The sequence below is a fragment of the Balaenoptera borealis genome (assembly GCF_965194805.1).
Source record: "Balaenoptera borealis genome assembly, chromosome: 6".
Lineage (NCBI taxonomy): Eukaryota > Metazoa > Chordata > Mammalia > Artiodactyla > Balaenopteridae > Balaenoptera > Balaenoptera borealis.
In genome coordinates, this window is record NC_138863.1 from 94,081,131 (window position 1) to 94,095,649 (window position 14,519).

The following is a 14,519-nucleotide window of genomic DNA, read 5'->3' on the forward strand; positions in this document are numbered from 1 at the left end:
GGCGGGATGTAAATTGCCAACAGCCACTCTGGAGAAGTGTACGGTGTGTCCTGAAACATCTAAAAAACTCAGCTTAGAGAGCATAGGGCACTTCCACTCATGGGCGTATAAATTGGGAAAACTAAAAATCAGCAAGACACAGGCACCCCAAAGTTTAGGGCTGCTCTGTTGACAAGAACCTCCACTTCGTTACACCTTAAATATCCCAGGAAAGAGAAAAATGGATAAGGAAGTTGTGGTCCTTATGTACAATGGCATATCATTCAGCCATGAAATTAACGTCATAAGGCTAGTAGCAGCATGATGAGAGGATTTAGGTACGACGATTCTAAGTGAAATAAGTCACACAGAAAAAGACACTTATCATAAGATATCACTTAGAGAGGGAATGTAAAAACCGCTACACTTGAACTGAATTACAAAACAGAACAGCGTCACACGTTTACAAGACACACTATGGCTGCTTAAAGGGAAAGGTGAGGTGGGGTGATGCATAAAACAAGGGTTTCAAATTAGCTCAGATACCGTTCCATAAACCCAATACGTAATAGACAAGACCTACTCCTTCTTCAGTGAACTGGACTCAACACCCCCTGTTCACCGCCCAAGAATATATCTGACTAGTAAGAATCTTTAAACCAATGTATTGATGTCCCTCTGTAAGTGAGTCAAGTGGGTGTAAAGCGGCATAAACACAGCAGTTAAAAGCAGCTAAACCCCATTATAAAAATCAATTACTTTTTAAAACCCGTGAACAAAGACAGTGAAAGAGAGAGAAATTCTTACAAAATTCGTTCAGGGGCTGTGATGCCACCTGGATTGACCATCTCTAGACCCAAAGCTGATTGAGACATAAGGTTGGACACTCTTGGGGCTGAGAGGTTTGGTGAGGTTGGGTGAGCAAACGCAGACCCTTTAAAGTAATACTGCGTGGTATCCATCCCATGGGTCGAAAATCTCCAGGTTCAAGGGCATCTTCCTACATTGAAAATATGCATGAGAAACCCAGAAGATGGTACACCGTGTGATCGGGAAAGGTTTCTAAAACGCACCTCATTTCTCATCTCCTTGTGCTCGGGTTTGCCATTACAGCCGTTTTACTAGCAATCTCCCTCCTTGGAGAATCAACACCTTTAACCTCCTGTTCCGTACAGGTTGCAATTTGTCCTGAGGATGAACGGGAAGAGGGGGAACCAGTGAGAGACTAGCTCTAGGTGTTGGGACAGGCACAGGTCACTCTACTTTCCCATCAGGAAGAAGAATTAACCACAGGCTCAGGCTGCCGCCCGGAAGCAGAACAGGGCCTGAAGCAATCCTGCGCTTTTGCGGCCAGCTCCCAAAAAAGCGAGTTGAAAAATCGAGCTCAGGGGCAGTGCAATTCACAAACCTGCAGAGTTATAAATGATAATTCTCGTCTACAAATATATTGAGGTAAGGCAACGAGGAGGATTTGAAAGCAAGGCAGAATTGCAGGAAACAGATTTCAGGAGGTAGATTCGAATCGCCTTTAAAGCACAGGAAAAGCGGCAAAACCTCGACAATGATGCCCTTGGCCAAAAAGGGCGTATGCGTTTTTTCCTGAATATATTCAGGAAAAAACGCATACGCCCTTTTTGGCCAAGCAAGCAACCTGGAAAGGCAAATCAGCGCTACAAAGAAGTCTCGCTTCCCATCGGTCAAAAGGGCCATGCTGAATAAAGTGTCAAAACCAGAAATGCAGGACAGGCCATGGAGAAACGGGAGCCTTGCTACGCTGATGGGCGGGATGTAAATTGCCAACAGCCACTCTGGAGAAGTGTGCGGTGTGTCCTGAAACATCTAAAAAACTCAGCTTAGAGAGCATAGGGCACTTCCACTCATGGGCGTATAAATTGGGAAAACTAAAAATCAGCAAGACACAGGCACCCCAAAGTTTAGGGCTGCTCTGTTGACAAGAACCTCCACTTCGTTACACCTTAAATATCCCAGGAAAGAGAAAAATGGATAAGGAAGTTGTGGTCCTTATGTACAATGGCATATTATTCAGCCATGAAATTCACGTCATAAGGCTAGTAGCAGCATGATGAGAGGATTTAGGTACGACGATTCTAAGTGAAATAAGTCACACAGAAAAAGACACTTATCATAAGATATCACTTATAGAGGGAATGTAAAAACCGCTACACTTGAACTGAATTACAAAACAGAACAGAGTCACACGTTTAGAAAACACACTATGGCTGCTTAACAGGAAAGGTGAGGTGGGGTGATGCATAAAACAAGGGTTTCAAATTAGCTCAGATACCGTTCCATAAACCCAATATGTAATAGACAAGACCTACTCCTTGCTCAGTGAACTGGACTCAACACCCCCTATTCACCGCCCAAGAATATATCTGACTAGTAAGAATGTTAAAACCTATGTATTGATATCTCTCTGTAAGTGAGTCAAGTGGGTGTAAAGCGGCATAAACACAGCAGTGAAAAGCAGCTAAACCCCATTATAAAAATCAATTACTTTTAAAAACCCGTGAAACAAAAACAGTGAAAGAGAGAGCAATTCTTACAAAATTCGTTCAGGGGCTGTGATGCCACCTGGATTGACCATATCTAGACCTACAGCTGATTGAGACATAAGGGTGGACACTCTTGGGGCTGAGAGGATTGGTGTGTTTGGGTGAGCAAACGCAGACCCTTTAAAGTAATACTGCATGGTACCCATTCTATGGATCCCAAATCTCCAGGTTCAATGGAATCTTCCTACAGAGAAAAAAATGCTTGGGAAACCCGGTAGATAGTATACAGTGTGATCGAGAAAGGTTTCTGAAACGCACCTCATTCCTCATCTCCTGGTGCTCGGGTTCGCCATTCCAGCCGCTTTACTAACAATCTCCCCACTTGGAGAATCAGCACCTTTAACCTCCTGTTTCGTACAGGTTGCAAATTGTCCTGAGGATGAATGGGAAGAGGGGGAACCCATGAGAGGCTAGCTCTAGGTGTTGGGACAGGTATAGGTCACTCTAATTTCCCATCAGGAAGAAGAATTAACCACAGGCTCAGCCTGCCCCACGGAACCAGAATAGGGCCTTAAGCAATTCTGCGGTTTTGTGGCCAGCTTCCAAAAAAGCGAGTTGAAAAATGTAGCTCAGGAGCACTGCAATTCACAATCCTGTAGAGTTATAAATGCTAACTCAAGTCCAAAAATATATTGAAGGAAGGCAACGAATAGGATTTGAAATCAAGGCAGAATTGCAGGAAATTTATATAGTTTATATGTTAAGTGTTTATATACATTTAACATACATTAGCCTATTTAGGTTAGCCCCATAATCCTAATTTTTCCATCCTTCCACCTTTCATTTTGGTTAACCTTTAGTTTGTTTTATAAGTCTGTGAGTGTCTTTTTCTGTGGAAGTATGTTCATTGGTAGCAATCTTAGGATAACTTGTGTAAATGATATCATAGGATATTTGTCATTCTCTTTTGACTTACTTTACTTAATATGATTATTTCTAGGCTCATTTGTAGTCCTGAAAACGGCACTCTTCATTTTTTTACCGAGGCTACTATTCCATTCTGTACATATACCACTTCTTCTTTGTCAATTCATCTGTTTATGGACCTTTTTTTTGCTTCCATGTCTTGGCTATTTCAATATTGCTGCAGTGCACATTTGCCTGCCTCTGTCTTTCTGATTCCGGTGGTCTTAGATTATAGGCCCAAAAGGTGCCCTGCTACATCATCTGGTAGCTCAATTTTTACCTTTTAAAGCAGCTCCATTCAGTTTTTGTTAGTGCTGTTACCACTTTACATCCCACCAGCTGCTAGAAGGTACAAAGTTCTCTAAAACCCCTTCAGCATTTATAGTTTGTAGACGTTTTGCTGATGGTCCTTTGACTGGTGTGAGCTGAAACCTTTTTGGAGTTTGGATTTGCATGTGGCTAATAATTCCTTATACTAAGCTTTAGGCATGTCCTTTTTTTCTTTTCCTCTTTTTTTTAAAGAGTGAGTACAAATCCTCTCTTCATATTGACTTCTTGAAAAATTTGTCATGTGTTGAATTTTCTTGCCTATTCCCTACCCCAGGGCATTTTTTGAGGGGAGGTGTCATTCACAGCCCTACAGTCCTTGCGACTGTTAAGCAACCATTAGCACTGGGTTGAAAGCTGCTGTTGTGAGAAACAGCCACAAGGCGGCAGCATTATTACGTTCTCAACCCTTGTTACTAGGGCAACAGAGTCTTCCTGGAGGTAGTGTTCCGAGGTTGTATATTAGAGAGGAATGTGCGGAGACAAGCCCCCAGATTTCAGGGGGTAGATACGAATCGCCTTTAGAGCACATGAAAAGTGGCAAAACGTCGACAATGATGCACTTGGCCAAAAAGGGCGTATGCGTTTTTTCCTGAATATATTCAGGAAAAACCGCATACGCCCTTTTTGGCCAACCAAGCAAGACGGAAAGGCAAATCAGCACTACAAATAAGTCTCACTTCCCATCCGTCCAAAGACCATGCAAAAAAGTGTAAAAACCAGAAGTGCAGGACAGGTCAGGTAGAAAAGGGAGCCTTGTTAGGCTGATGGGCGGGATGTAAATTGCCAATGGCCACTCTGGAGAAGTGCATGGTGTTTCCTAAAACATCTAAAAAACACAGCTAGAGAGCATAGGGCACTTCCACTCATGGGCATATAAATTGGGAAAACTAAAAATCAGCAAGACACAGGCACCCCAAAGTTTAGGCCTGCTCTGTTTACAAGAACCTCCACTTCATTACAACTTAAATATGCCAGGATAGAGAAAAATGGATAAAGAAGTGTGGTACTTATGTACAATGGAATATCACTCAGCCATGAAATCAACGTCATACGGCTACTAGCAGCATGATGAGTGGATTTAGGTACGATGTTTCTAAGTGAAATAAGTCACACAGAAAAAGACACTTATCATAAGATATCACTTATAGAGGGAAAGTAAAAATCGCTACACATGACCTGATTACAAAACAGAACAGAGTCACACATTTAGAAAACACTGGATGGCTGCTTAACTGGAAAGGTGAGGTGCGGTGAGGCATAAAACAAGGGTTTGAAATTAGCACACATACCGTTCCATAAACCAAATATGTAACAGACAACACCTACCCCTTGCTCAGTGAACTGGACTCAACGCCCCCTATTCACCGCACAAGAGTATATCTGACTACTAAGAATCTTAAAACCTATGTATTGATATCTCTCTGTAAATGAATCAAGTGGGTGTAAAGCGGCATAAACACAGCAGTGAAAATCAGCTAAACCCCATTATAAAAATAGACTACAAAAAACAACCCCAACAAAGACAGTGAAAGAGAGAGAAATTCGTACAAAGTTCGATCAGGGGCAGTGAAGCAACCTGGATCGACCATATCTAGACCCACAGCTGGATTAGATATAAGGCTGGACACTCTTGGGGCTGAGAGGATTGGTGAGGTTGGGTGAGCAAATGCCTACCCTTTAAAGTAATAGTGCGTGATACCCATTCTATGGGTCCCAAATCTCCAGGTTAAAGGGAATCTTCTTACAGAGAAAAAATGCATGGGAAACCCAGTGGATGGTATACAGTGTGATCGGGAAAGGTTTCTGAAACGCACCTCATTCCTCATCTCCTGGTGCTCGGGTTCGCCACTCCAGCCGCATTACTAACAATCTCCCCACTTGGAGAATCAGCACCTTTAACCTCCTGTTTCGTACAGGTTGCAATTTGTCCTGAGGATGAATGGGAAGAGGGGGAACCAATGAGAGGGTAGTTCTAGGTGTTGGGATAGGCACAGGTCACTCTATTTTCCCATCAGGAAGAAGAATTAACCACAGACTCAGCCTGCCCCCGGGAACCAGAATAGGGCCTGAAGCAATCCTGCGCTTTGGCGGCCAGCTCCCAAAACAGCGAGTTGAAAAATGGAGCTCAGGGGCACTGCAATTCACAGATTTGCAGAGTTATAAATGATAACTCTCGTCCACAAATATATTGAGGGAAGGCAACGAAGAGGATTTGAAAGCAAGGCAGAATTGCAGGGAACAGATTTCAGGAGGTAGATTCGAATCGCCTTTAAAGCACAGGAAAAGCGGCAAAACCTCGACAATGATGCCCTTGGCCAAAATGGGCGTATGCGTTTTTTCCGGAATATATTGAGGAAAAAACGCATACGCCCTTTTTGGCCAACCAAGCAACCTGGAAAGGCAAATCAGCGCTACAAAGAAGTCTCGCTTCCCATCGGTCAAAAGGGCCATGCTGAATAAAGTGTCAAAACCAGAAATGCAGGACAGGCCATGGAGAAACGGGAGCCTTGCTACGCTGATGGGCGGGATGTACATTGCCAACAGCCACTCTGGAGAAGTGTACACTGTGTCCTGAAACATCTAAAAAACTCAGCTTAGAGAGCATAGGGCACTTCCACTCATGGGCGTATAAACTGGGAAAATGAAAAATCAGCAAGACACAGGCACCCCAAAGTTTAGGGCTACTCTGTTGGCAAGAACCTCCACTTCGTTGCACCTTAAATATCCCAGGAAAGAGAAAAATGGATAAAGAAGTTGTGGTCCTTCTGTACAACGGATTATCACTCAGCCATGAAATCAACGTCATAAGGCTAGTAGCAGCATGATGAGTGGATTTAGATACGACGATTCTAAGTGAAATAAGTCACACAGAAGAAGACACTTATCATAAGATATCACTTATAGAGGGAATGTAAAAACCGCTACACTTGAACTGAATTACAAAACAGAACAGAGTCACACGTTTAGAAAACACACTATGGCTGCTTAACGGGAAAGGTGATGTGGGGTGATGCATAAAACAAGGGTTTCAAATTATCTCAGATCCCGTTCCATAAACCCAATATGTAATAGACAAGACCTACTCCTTGCTCAGTGAACTGGACTAAACACCCCCTATTCACCGCCCAAGAATATATCTGACTAGTAAGAATCTTAAAACCTATGTATTGATATCTCTCTGTAAGTGAGTCAAGTGGGTGTAAAGCGGCATAAACACAGCAGTGAAAAGCAGCTAAACCCCATTATAAAAATCAATTACTTTTAAAAACCCGTGAAACAAAGACAGTGAAAGAGAGAGCAATTCTTACAAAATTCGTTCAGGGGCTGTGATGCCACCTGGATTGACCATATCTAGACCCAGAGCTATTTGAGACATGAGGGTGGACACTCTAGGGGCTGAGAGGTTTGGTGAGGTTGGGTGAGCAAACGCAGACCCTTTAAAGTAATACTGCGTGGTACCCATCCCATGGGTCCCAAATCTCCAGGTTCAAGGGCATCTTCCTACATCGAAAACATGCATGAGAAACCCAGAAGATGGTACACCGTGTGATCGGGAAAGGTTTCTAAAACGCACCTCATTTCTCATCTCCTTGTGCTCGGGTTCGCCATTCCAGCCGCTTTACCAGCAATCTCCCTCCTTGGAGAATCAGCACCTTTAACCTCCGGTTCCGTACAGGTTGCAATTTGTCCTGAGGATGAACGGGAAGAGGGGGAACCAGTGAGAGACTAGCTGTAGGTGTTGGGACAAGCACAGGTCACTCTATTTTCCCATCAGGAAGAAGAATTAACCACAGGCTCAGCCTGCCGCCCGAAAGCAGAACAGGGCCTGAAGCAATCCTGCGCTTTTGCGGCCAGCTCCCAAAAAAGCGAGTTGAAAAATGGAGGTCAGGGGCACTGCAATTCACAAACCTGCAGAGTTATAAATGATAACTCTCGTCCACAAACATATTGAGGGAAGGCAACGAAGAGGATTTGAAAGCAAGGCAGAATTGCAGGAAACAGATTTCAGGAGGTAGATTCGAATCGCCTTTAAAGCACAGGAAAAGCGGCAAAACCTCGACAATGATGCCCTTGGCCAAAAAGGGCGTATGCGTTTTTTCCTGAATATATTCAGGAAAAAACGCATACGCCCTTTTTGGCCAACCAAGCAACCTGGAAAGGCAAATCAGCGCTACAAAGAAGTCTCGCTTCCCATCGGTCAAAACGGCCGTGCTGAATAAAGTGTCAAAACCAGAAATGCAGGACAGGCCATGGAGAAACGGGAGCCTTGCTACGCTGATGGGCGGGATGTAAATTGCCAACAGCCACTCTGGAGAAGTGTACGGTGTGAACTGAAACATCTAAAAAACTCAGCTTCGAGAGCATAGGGCACTTCCACTCATGGGCGCATGAATTGGAAAAATTAAAAATCAGAAAGACACAAACACCCCAAAGTTTAGGGCTGCCCTGTTGACAAGAACCTCCACTTCGTTACACCTTAAATATCCAAGGAAAGAGAAAAATGGATAAAGAAGTTGTGGTCCTTATGTACAATGGAATATCACGCAGCCATGAAATCAACGTCATAAGGCTAGTAGCAGCATGATGAGTGGAGTTAGGTATGACGATTCTAAGTGAAATAAGTCTCACAGAAAAAGACACTTATTATAAGATATCACTTATAGAGGGAATGTAAAAACCGCTACAGTTGAACTGAATTACAAAACAGAACAGAGTCACACGTTTAGAAAACACACTATGGCTGCTTAACAGGAAAGGTGAGGTGGGGTGATGCATAAAACAAGGGTTTCAAATTAGCTCAGATACCGTTCCATAAACCCAATATGTAATAGACAAGACCTACTCCTTGCTCAGTGAACTGGACTCAACACCCCCTATTCACCGCCCAAGAATATATCTGACTAGTAAGAATGTTAAAACCTATGTATTGATATCTCTCTGTAAGTGAGTCAAGTGGGTGTAAAGCGGCATAAACACAGCAGTGAAAAGCAGCTAAACCCCATTATAAAAATCAATTACTTTTAAAAACCCGTGAAACAAAAACAGTGAAAGAGAGAGCAATTCTTACAAAATTCGTTCAGGGGCTGTGATGCCACCTGGATTGACCATATCTAGACCTACAGCTGATTGAGACATAAGGGTGGACACTCTTGGGGCTGAGAGGATTGGTGTGTTTGGGTGAGCAAACGCAGACCCTTTAAAGTAATACTGCATGGTACCCATTCTATGGATCCCAAATCTCCAGGTTCAATGGAATCTTCCTACAGAGAAAAAAATGCTTGGGAAACCCGGTAGATAGTATACAGTGTGATCGAGAAAGGTTTCTGAAACGCACCTCATTCCTCATCTCCTGGTGCTCGGGTTCGCCATTCCAGCCGCTTTACTAACAATCTCCCCACTTGGAGAATCAGCACCTTTAACCTCCTGTTTCGTACAGGTTGCAAATTGTCCTGAGGATGAATGGGAAGAGGGGGAACCCATGAGAGGCTAGCTCTAGGTGTTGGGACGGGTATAGGTCACTCTAATTTCCCATCAGGAAGAAGAATTAACCACAGGCTCAGCCTGCCCCACGGAACCAGAATAGGGCCTTAAGCAATTCTGCGGTTTTGTGGCCAGCTTCCAAAAAAGCGAGTTGAAAAATGTAGCTCAGGAGCACTGCAATTCACAATCCTGTAGAGTTATAAATGCTAACTCAAGTCCAAAAATATATTGAAGGAAGGCAACGAATAGGATTTGAAATCAAGGCAGAATTGCAGGAAATTTATATAGTTTATATGTTAAGTGTTTATATACATTTAACATACATTAGCCTATTTAGGTTAGCCCCATAATCCTAATTTTTCCATCCTTCCACCTTTCATTTTGGTTAACCTTTAGTTTGTTTTATAAGTCTGTGAGTGTCTTTTTCTGTGGAAGTATGTTCATTGGTAGCAATCTTAGGATAACTTGTGTAAATGATATCATAGGATATTTGTCATTCTCTTTTGACTTACTTTACTTAATATGATTATTTCTAGGCTCATTTGTAGTCCTGAAAACGGCACTCTTCATTTTTTTACCGAGGCTACTATTCCATTCTGTACATATACCACTTCTTCTTTGTCAATTCATCTGTTTATGGACCTTTTTTTTGCTTCCATGTCTTGGCTATTTCAATATTGCTGCAGTGCACATTTGCCTGCCTCTGTCTTTCTGATTCCGGTGGTCTTAGATTATAGGCCCAAAAGGTGCCCTGCTACATCATCTGGTAGCTCAATTTTTACCTTTTAAAGCAGCTCCATTCAGTTTTTGTTAGTGCTGTTACCACTTTACATCCCACCAGCTGCTAGAAGGTACAAAGTTCTCTAAAACCCCTTCAGCATTTATAGTTTGTAGACGTTTTGCTGATGGTCCTTTGACTGGTGTGAGCTGAAACCTTTTTGGAGTTTGGATTTGCATGTGGCTAATAATTCCTTATACTAAGCTTTAGGCATGTCCTTTTTTTCTTTTCCTCTTTTTTTTAAAGAGTGAGTACAAATCCTCTCTTCATATTGACTTCTTGAAAAATTTGTCATGTGTTGAATTTTCTTGCCTATTCCCTACCCCAGGGCATTTTTTGAGGGGAGGTGTCATTCACAGCCCTACAGTCCTTGCGACTGTTAAGCAACCATTAGCACTGGGTTGAAAGCTGCTGTTGTGAGAAACAGCCACAAGGCGGCAGCATTATTACGTTCTCAACCCTTGTTACTAGGGCAACAGAGTCTTCCTGGAGGTAGTGTTCCGAGGTTGTATATTAGAGAGGAATGTGCGGAGACAAGCCCCCAGATTTCAGGGGGTAGATACGAATCGCCTTTAGAGCACATGAAAAGTGGCAAAACGTCGACAATGATGCACTTGGCCAAAAAGGGCGTATGCGTTTTTTCCTGAATATATTCAGGAAAAACCGCATACGCCCTTTTTGGCCAACCAAGCAAGACGGAAAGGCAAATCAGCACTACAAATAAGTCTCACTTCCCATCCGTCCAAAGACCATGCAAAAAAGTGTAAAAACCAGAAGTGCAGGACAGGTCAGGTAGAAAAGGGAGCCTTGTTAGGCTGATGGGCGGGATGTAAATTGCCAATGGCCACTCTGGAGAAGTGCATGGTGTTTCCTAAAACATCTAAAAAACACAGCTAGAGAGCATAGGGCACTTCCACTCATGGGCATATAAATTGGGAAAACTAAAAATCAGCAAGACACAGGCACCCCAAAGTTTAGGCCTGCTCTGTTTACAAGAACCTCCACTTCATTACAACTTAAATATGCCAGGATAGAGAAAAATGGATAAAGAAGTGTGGTACTTATGTACAATGGAATATCACTCAGCCATGAAATCAACGTCATACGGCTACTAGCAGCATGATGAGTGGATTTAGGTACGATGTTTCTAAGTGAAATAAGTCACACAGAAAAAGACACTTATCATAAGATATCACTTATAGAGGGAAAGTAAAAATCGCTACACATGACCTGATTACAAAACAGAACAGAGTCACACATTTAGAAAACACTGGATGGCTGCTTAACTGGAAAGGTGAGGTGCGGTGAGGCATAAAACAAGGGTTTGAAATTAGCACACATACCGTTCCATAAACCAAATATGTAACAGACAACACCTACCCCTTGCTCAGTGAACTGGACTCAACGCCCCCTATTCACCGCACAAGAGTATATCTGACTACTAAGAATCTTAAAACCTATGTATTGATATCTCTCTGTAAATGAATCAAGTGGGTGTAAAGCGGCATAAACACAGCAGTGAAAATCAGCTAAACCCCATTATAAAAATAGACTACAAAAAACAACCCCAACAAAGACAGTGAAAGAGAGAGAAATTCGTACAAAGTTCGATCAGGGGCAGTGAAGCAACCTGGATCGACCATATCTAGACCCACAGCTGGATTAGATATAAGGCTGGACACTCTTGGGGCTGAGAGGATTGGTGAGGTTGGGTGAGCAAATGCCTACCCTTTAAAGTAATAGTGCGTGATACCCATTCTATGGGTCCCAAATCTCCAGGTTAAAGGGAATCTTCTTGCAGAGAAAAAATGCATGGGAAACCCAGTGGATGGTATACAGTGTGATCGGGAAAGGTTTCTGAAACGCACCTCATTCCTCATCTCCTGGTGCTCGGGTTCACCATTCCAGCCGCATTACTAACAATCTCCCCACTTGGAGAATCAGCAACTTTAACCTCCTGTTTCGTACAGGTTGCAATTTGTCCTGAGGATGAATGGGAAGAGGGGGAACCAATGAGAGGGTAGCTCTAGGTGTTGGGATAGGCACAGGTCACTCTATTTTCCCATCAGGAAGAAGAATTAACCACAGACTCAGCCTGCCCCCGGGAACCAGAATAGGGCCTGAAGCAATCCTGCGCTTTGGCGGCCAGCTCCCAAAACAGCGAGTTGAAAAATGGAGCTCAGGGGCACTGCAATTCACAGATTTGCAGAGCTATAAATGATAACTCTCGTCCACAAATATATTGAGGGAAGGCAACGAAGAGGATTTGAAAGCAAGGCAGAATTGCAGGAAACAGATTTCAGGAGGTAGATTCGAATCGCCTTTAAAGCACAGGAAAAGCGGCAAAACCTCGACAATGATGCCCTTGGCCAAAATGGGCGTATGCGTTTTTTCCTGAATATATTCAGGAAAAAACGCATACGCCCTTTTTGGCCAACCAAGCAACCTGGAAAGGCAAATCAGCGCTACAAAGAAGTCTCGCTTCCCATCGGTCAAAACGGCCATGCTGAATAAAGTGTCAAAACCAGAAATGCAGGACAGGCCATGGAGAAACGGGAGCCTTGCTACGCTGATGGGCGGGATGTAAATTGCCAACAGCCACTCTGGAGAAGTGTACACTGTGTCCTGAAACATCTAAAAAACTCAGCTTAGAGAGCATAGGGCACTTCCACTCATGGGCGTATAAACTGGGAAAATGAAAAATCAGCAAGACACAGGCACCCCAAAGTTTAGGGCTGCTCTGTTGGCAAGAACCTCCACTTCGTTGCACCTTAAATATCCCAGGAAAGAGAAAAATGGATAAAGAAGTTGTGGTCCTTCTGTACAATGGATTAACACACAGCCATGAAATCAACGTCATAAGGCTAGTAGCAGCATGATGAGTGGATTTAGATACGACGATTCTAAGTGAAATAAGTCACACAGAAGAAGACACTTATCATAAGATATCACTTATAGAGGGAATGTAAAAACCGCTACACTTGAACTGAATTACAAAACAGAACAGAGTCACACGTTTAGAAAACACACTATGGCTGCTTAACGGGAAAGGTGATGTGGGGTGATGCATAAAACAAGGGTTTCAAATTAGCTCAGATACCGTTCCATAAACCCAATATGTAATAGACAAGACCTACTCCTTGCTCAGTGAACTGGACTCAACACCCCCTGTTCACCGCCCAAGAATATATCTGACTAGTAAGAATCTTAAAACCAATGTATTGATATCCCTCTGTAAGTGAGTCAAGTGGGTGTAAAGCGGCATAAACACAGCAGTGAAAAGCAGCTAAACCCCATTATAAAAATCAATTACTTTTAAAAACCCGTGAAACAAAGACAGTGAAAGAGAGAGAAATTCTTACAAAATTCGTTCAGGGGCTGTGATGCCACCTGGATTGACCATATCTAGACCCACAGCTATTTGAGACATGGGGGTGGACACTCTTGGGGCTGAGAGGTTTGGTGAGGTTGGGTGAGCAAACGCAGACCCTTTAAAGTAATACTGCGTGGTATCCATCCCATGGGTCCAAAATCTCCAGGTTAAAGGGCATCTTCCTACATCGAAAACATGCATGAGAAACCCAGAAGATGGTACACCGTGTGATCGGGAAAGGTTTCTAAAACGCACCTCATTTCTCATCTCCTTGTGCTCGGGTTGGCCATTACAGCCGCTTTACTAGCAATCTTCCTCCTTCGAGAATCAGCACCTTCAACCTCCTGTTCCGTACAGGTTGCAATTTGTCCTGAGGATGAACGGGAAGAGGGGGAACCAGTGAGAGACTAGCTCTAGGTGTTGGGACAGGCACAGGTCACTCTATTTTCCCATCAGGAAGAAGAATTAACCACAGGCTCAGCCTGCCGCCCGGAAGCAGATCAGGGCCTGAAGCAATCCTGCGCTTTTACGGCCAGCTCCCAAAAAAGCGAGTTGAAAAATCGAGCTCAGGGGCACTGCAATTCACAAACCTGCAGAGTTATAAATGATAAATCTCGTCCACAAATATATTGAGGGAAGGCAACGAGGAGGATTTGAAAGCAAGGCAGAATTGCAGGAAAGAGATTTCAGGAGGTAGAGTCGAATCGCCTTTAAAGCACAGGAAAAGCGGCAAAACCTCGACCATGATGCCCTTGACCAAAAAGGGCGTATGCGTTTTTTCCTGAATATATTCAGGAAAAAACGCATACGCCCTTTTTGGCCAACCAAGCAACCTGGAAAGGCAAATCAGCGCTACAAAGAAGTCTCGCTTCCCATCGGTCAAAAGGGCCATGCTGAATAAAGCGTCAAAACCAGAAATGCAGGACAGGCCATGGAGAAACGGGAGCCTTACTACGCTGATGGGCGGGATGTAAATTGCCAACAGCCACTCTGGAGAAGTGTACGGTGTTTCCTGAAACCTCTAAAAAACTCAGCATAGAGAGCATAAGGCACTTCCACTCATGGGCGTATAAATTGGGAAAACTAAAAATCAGCA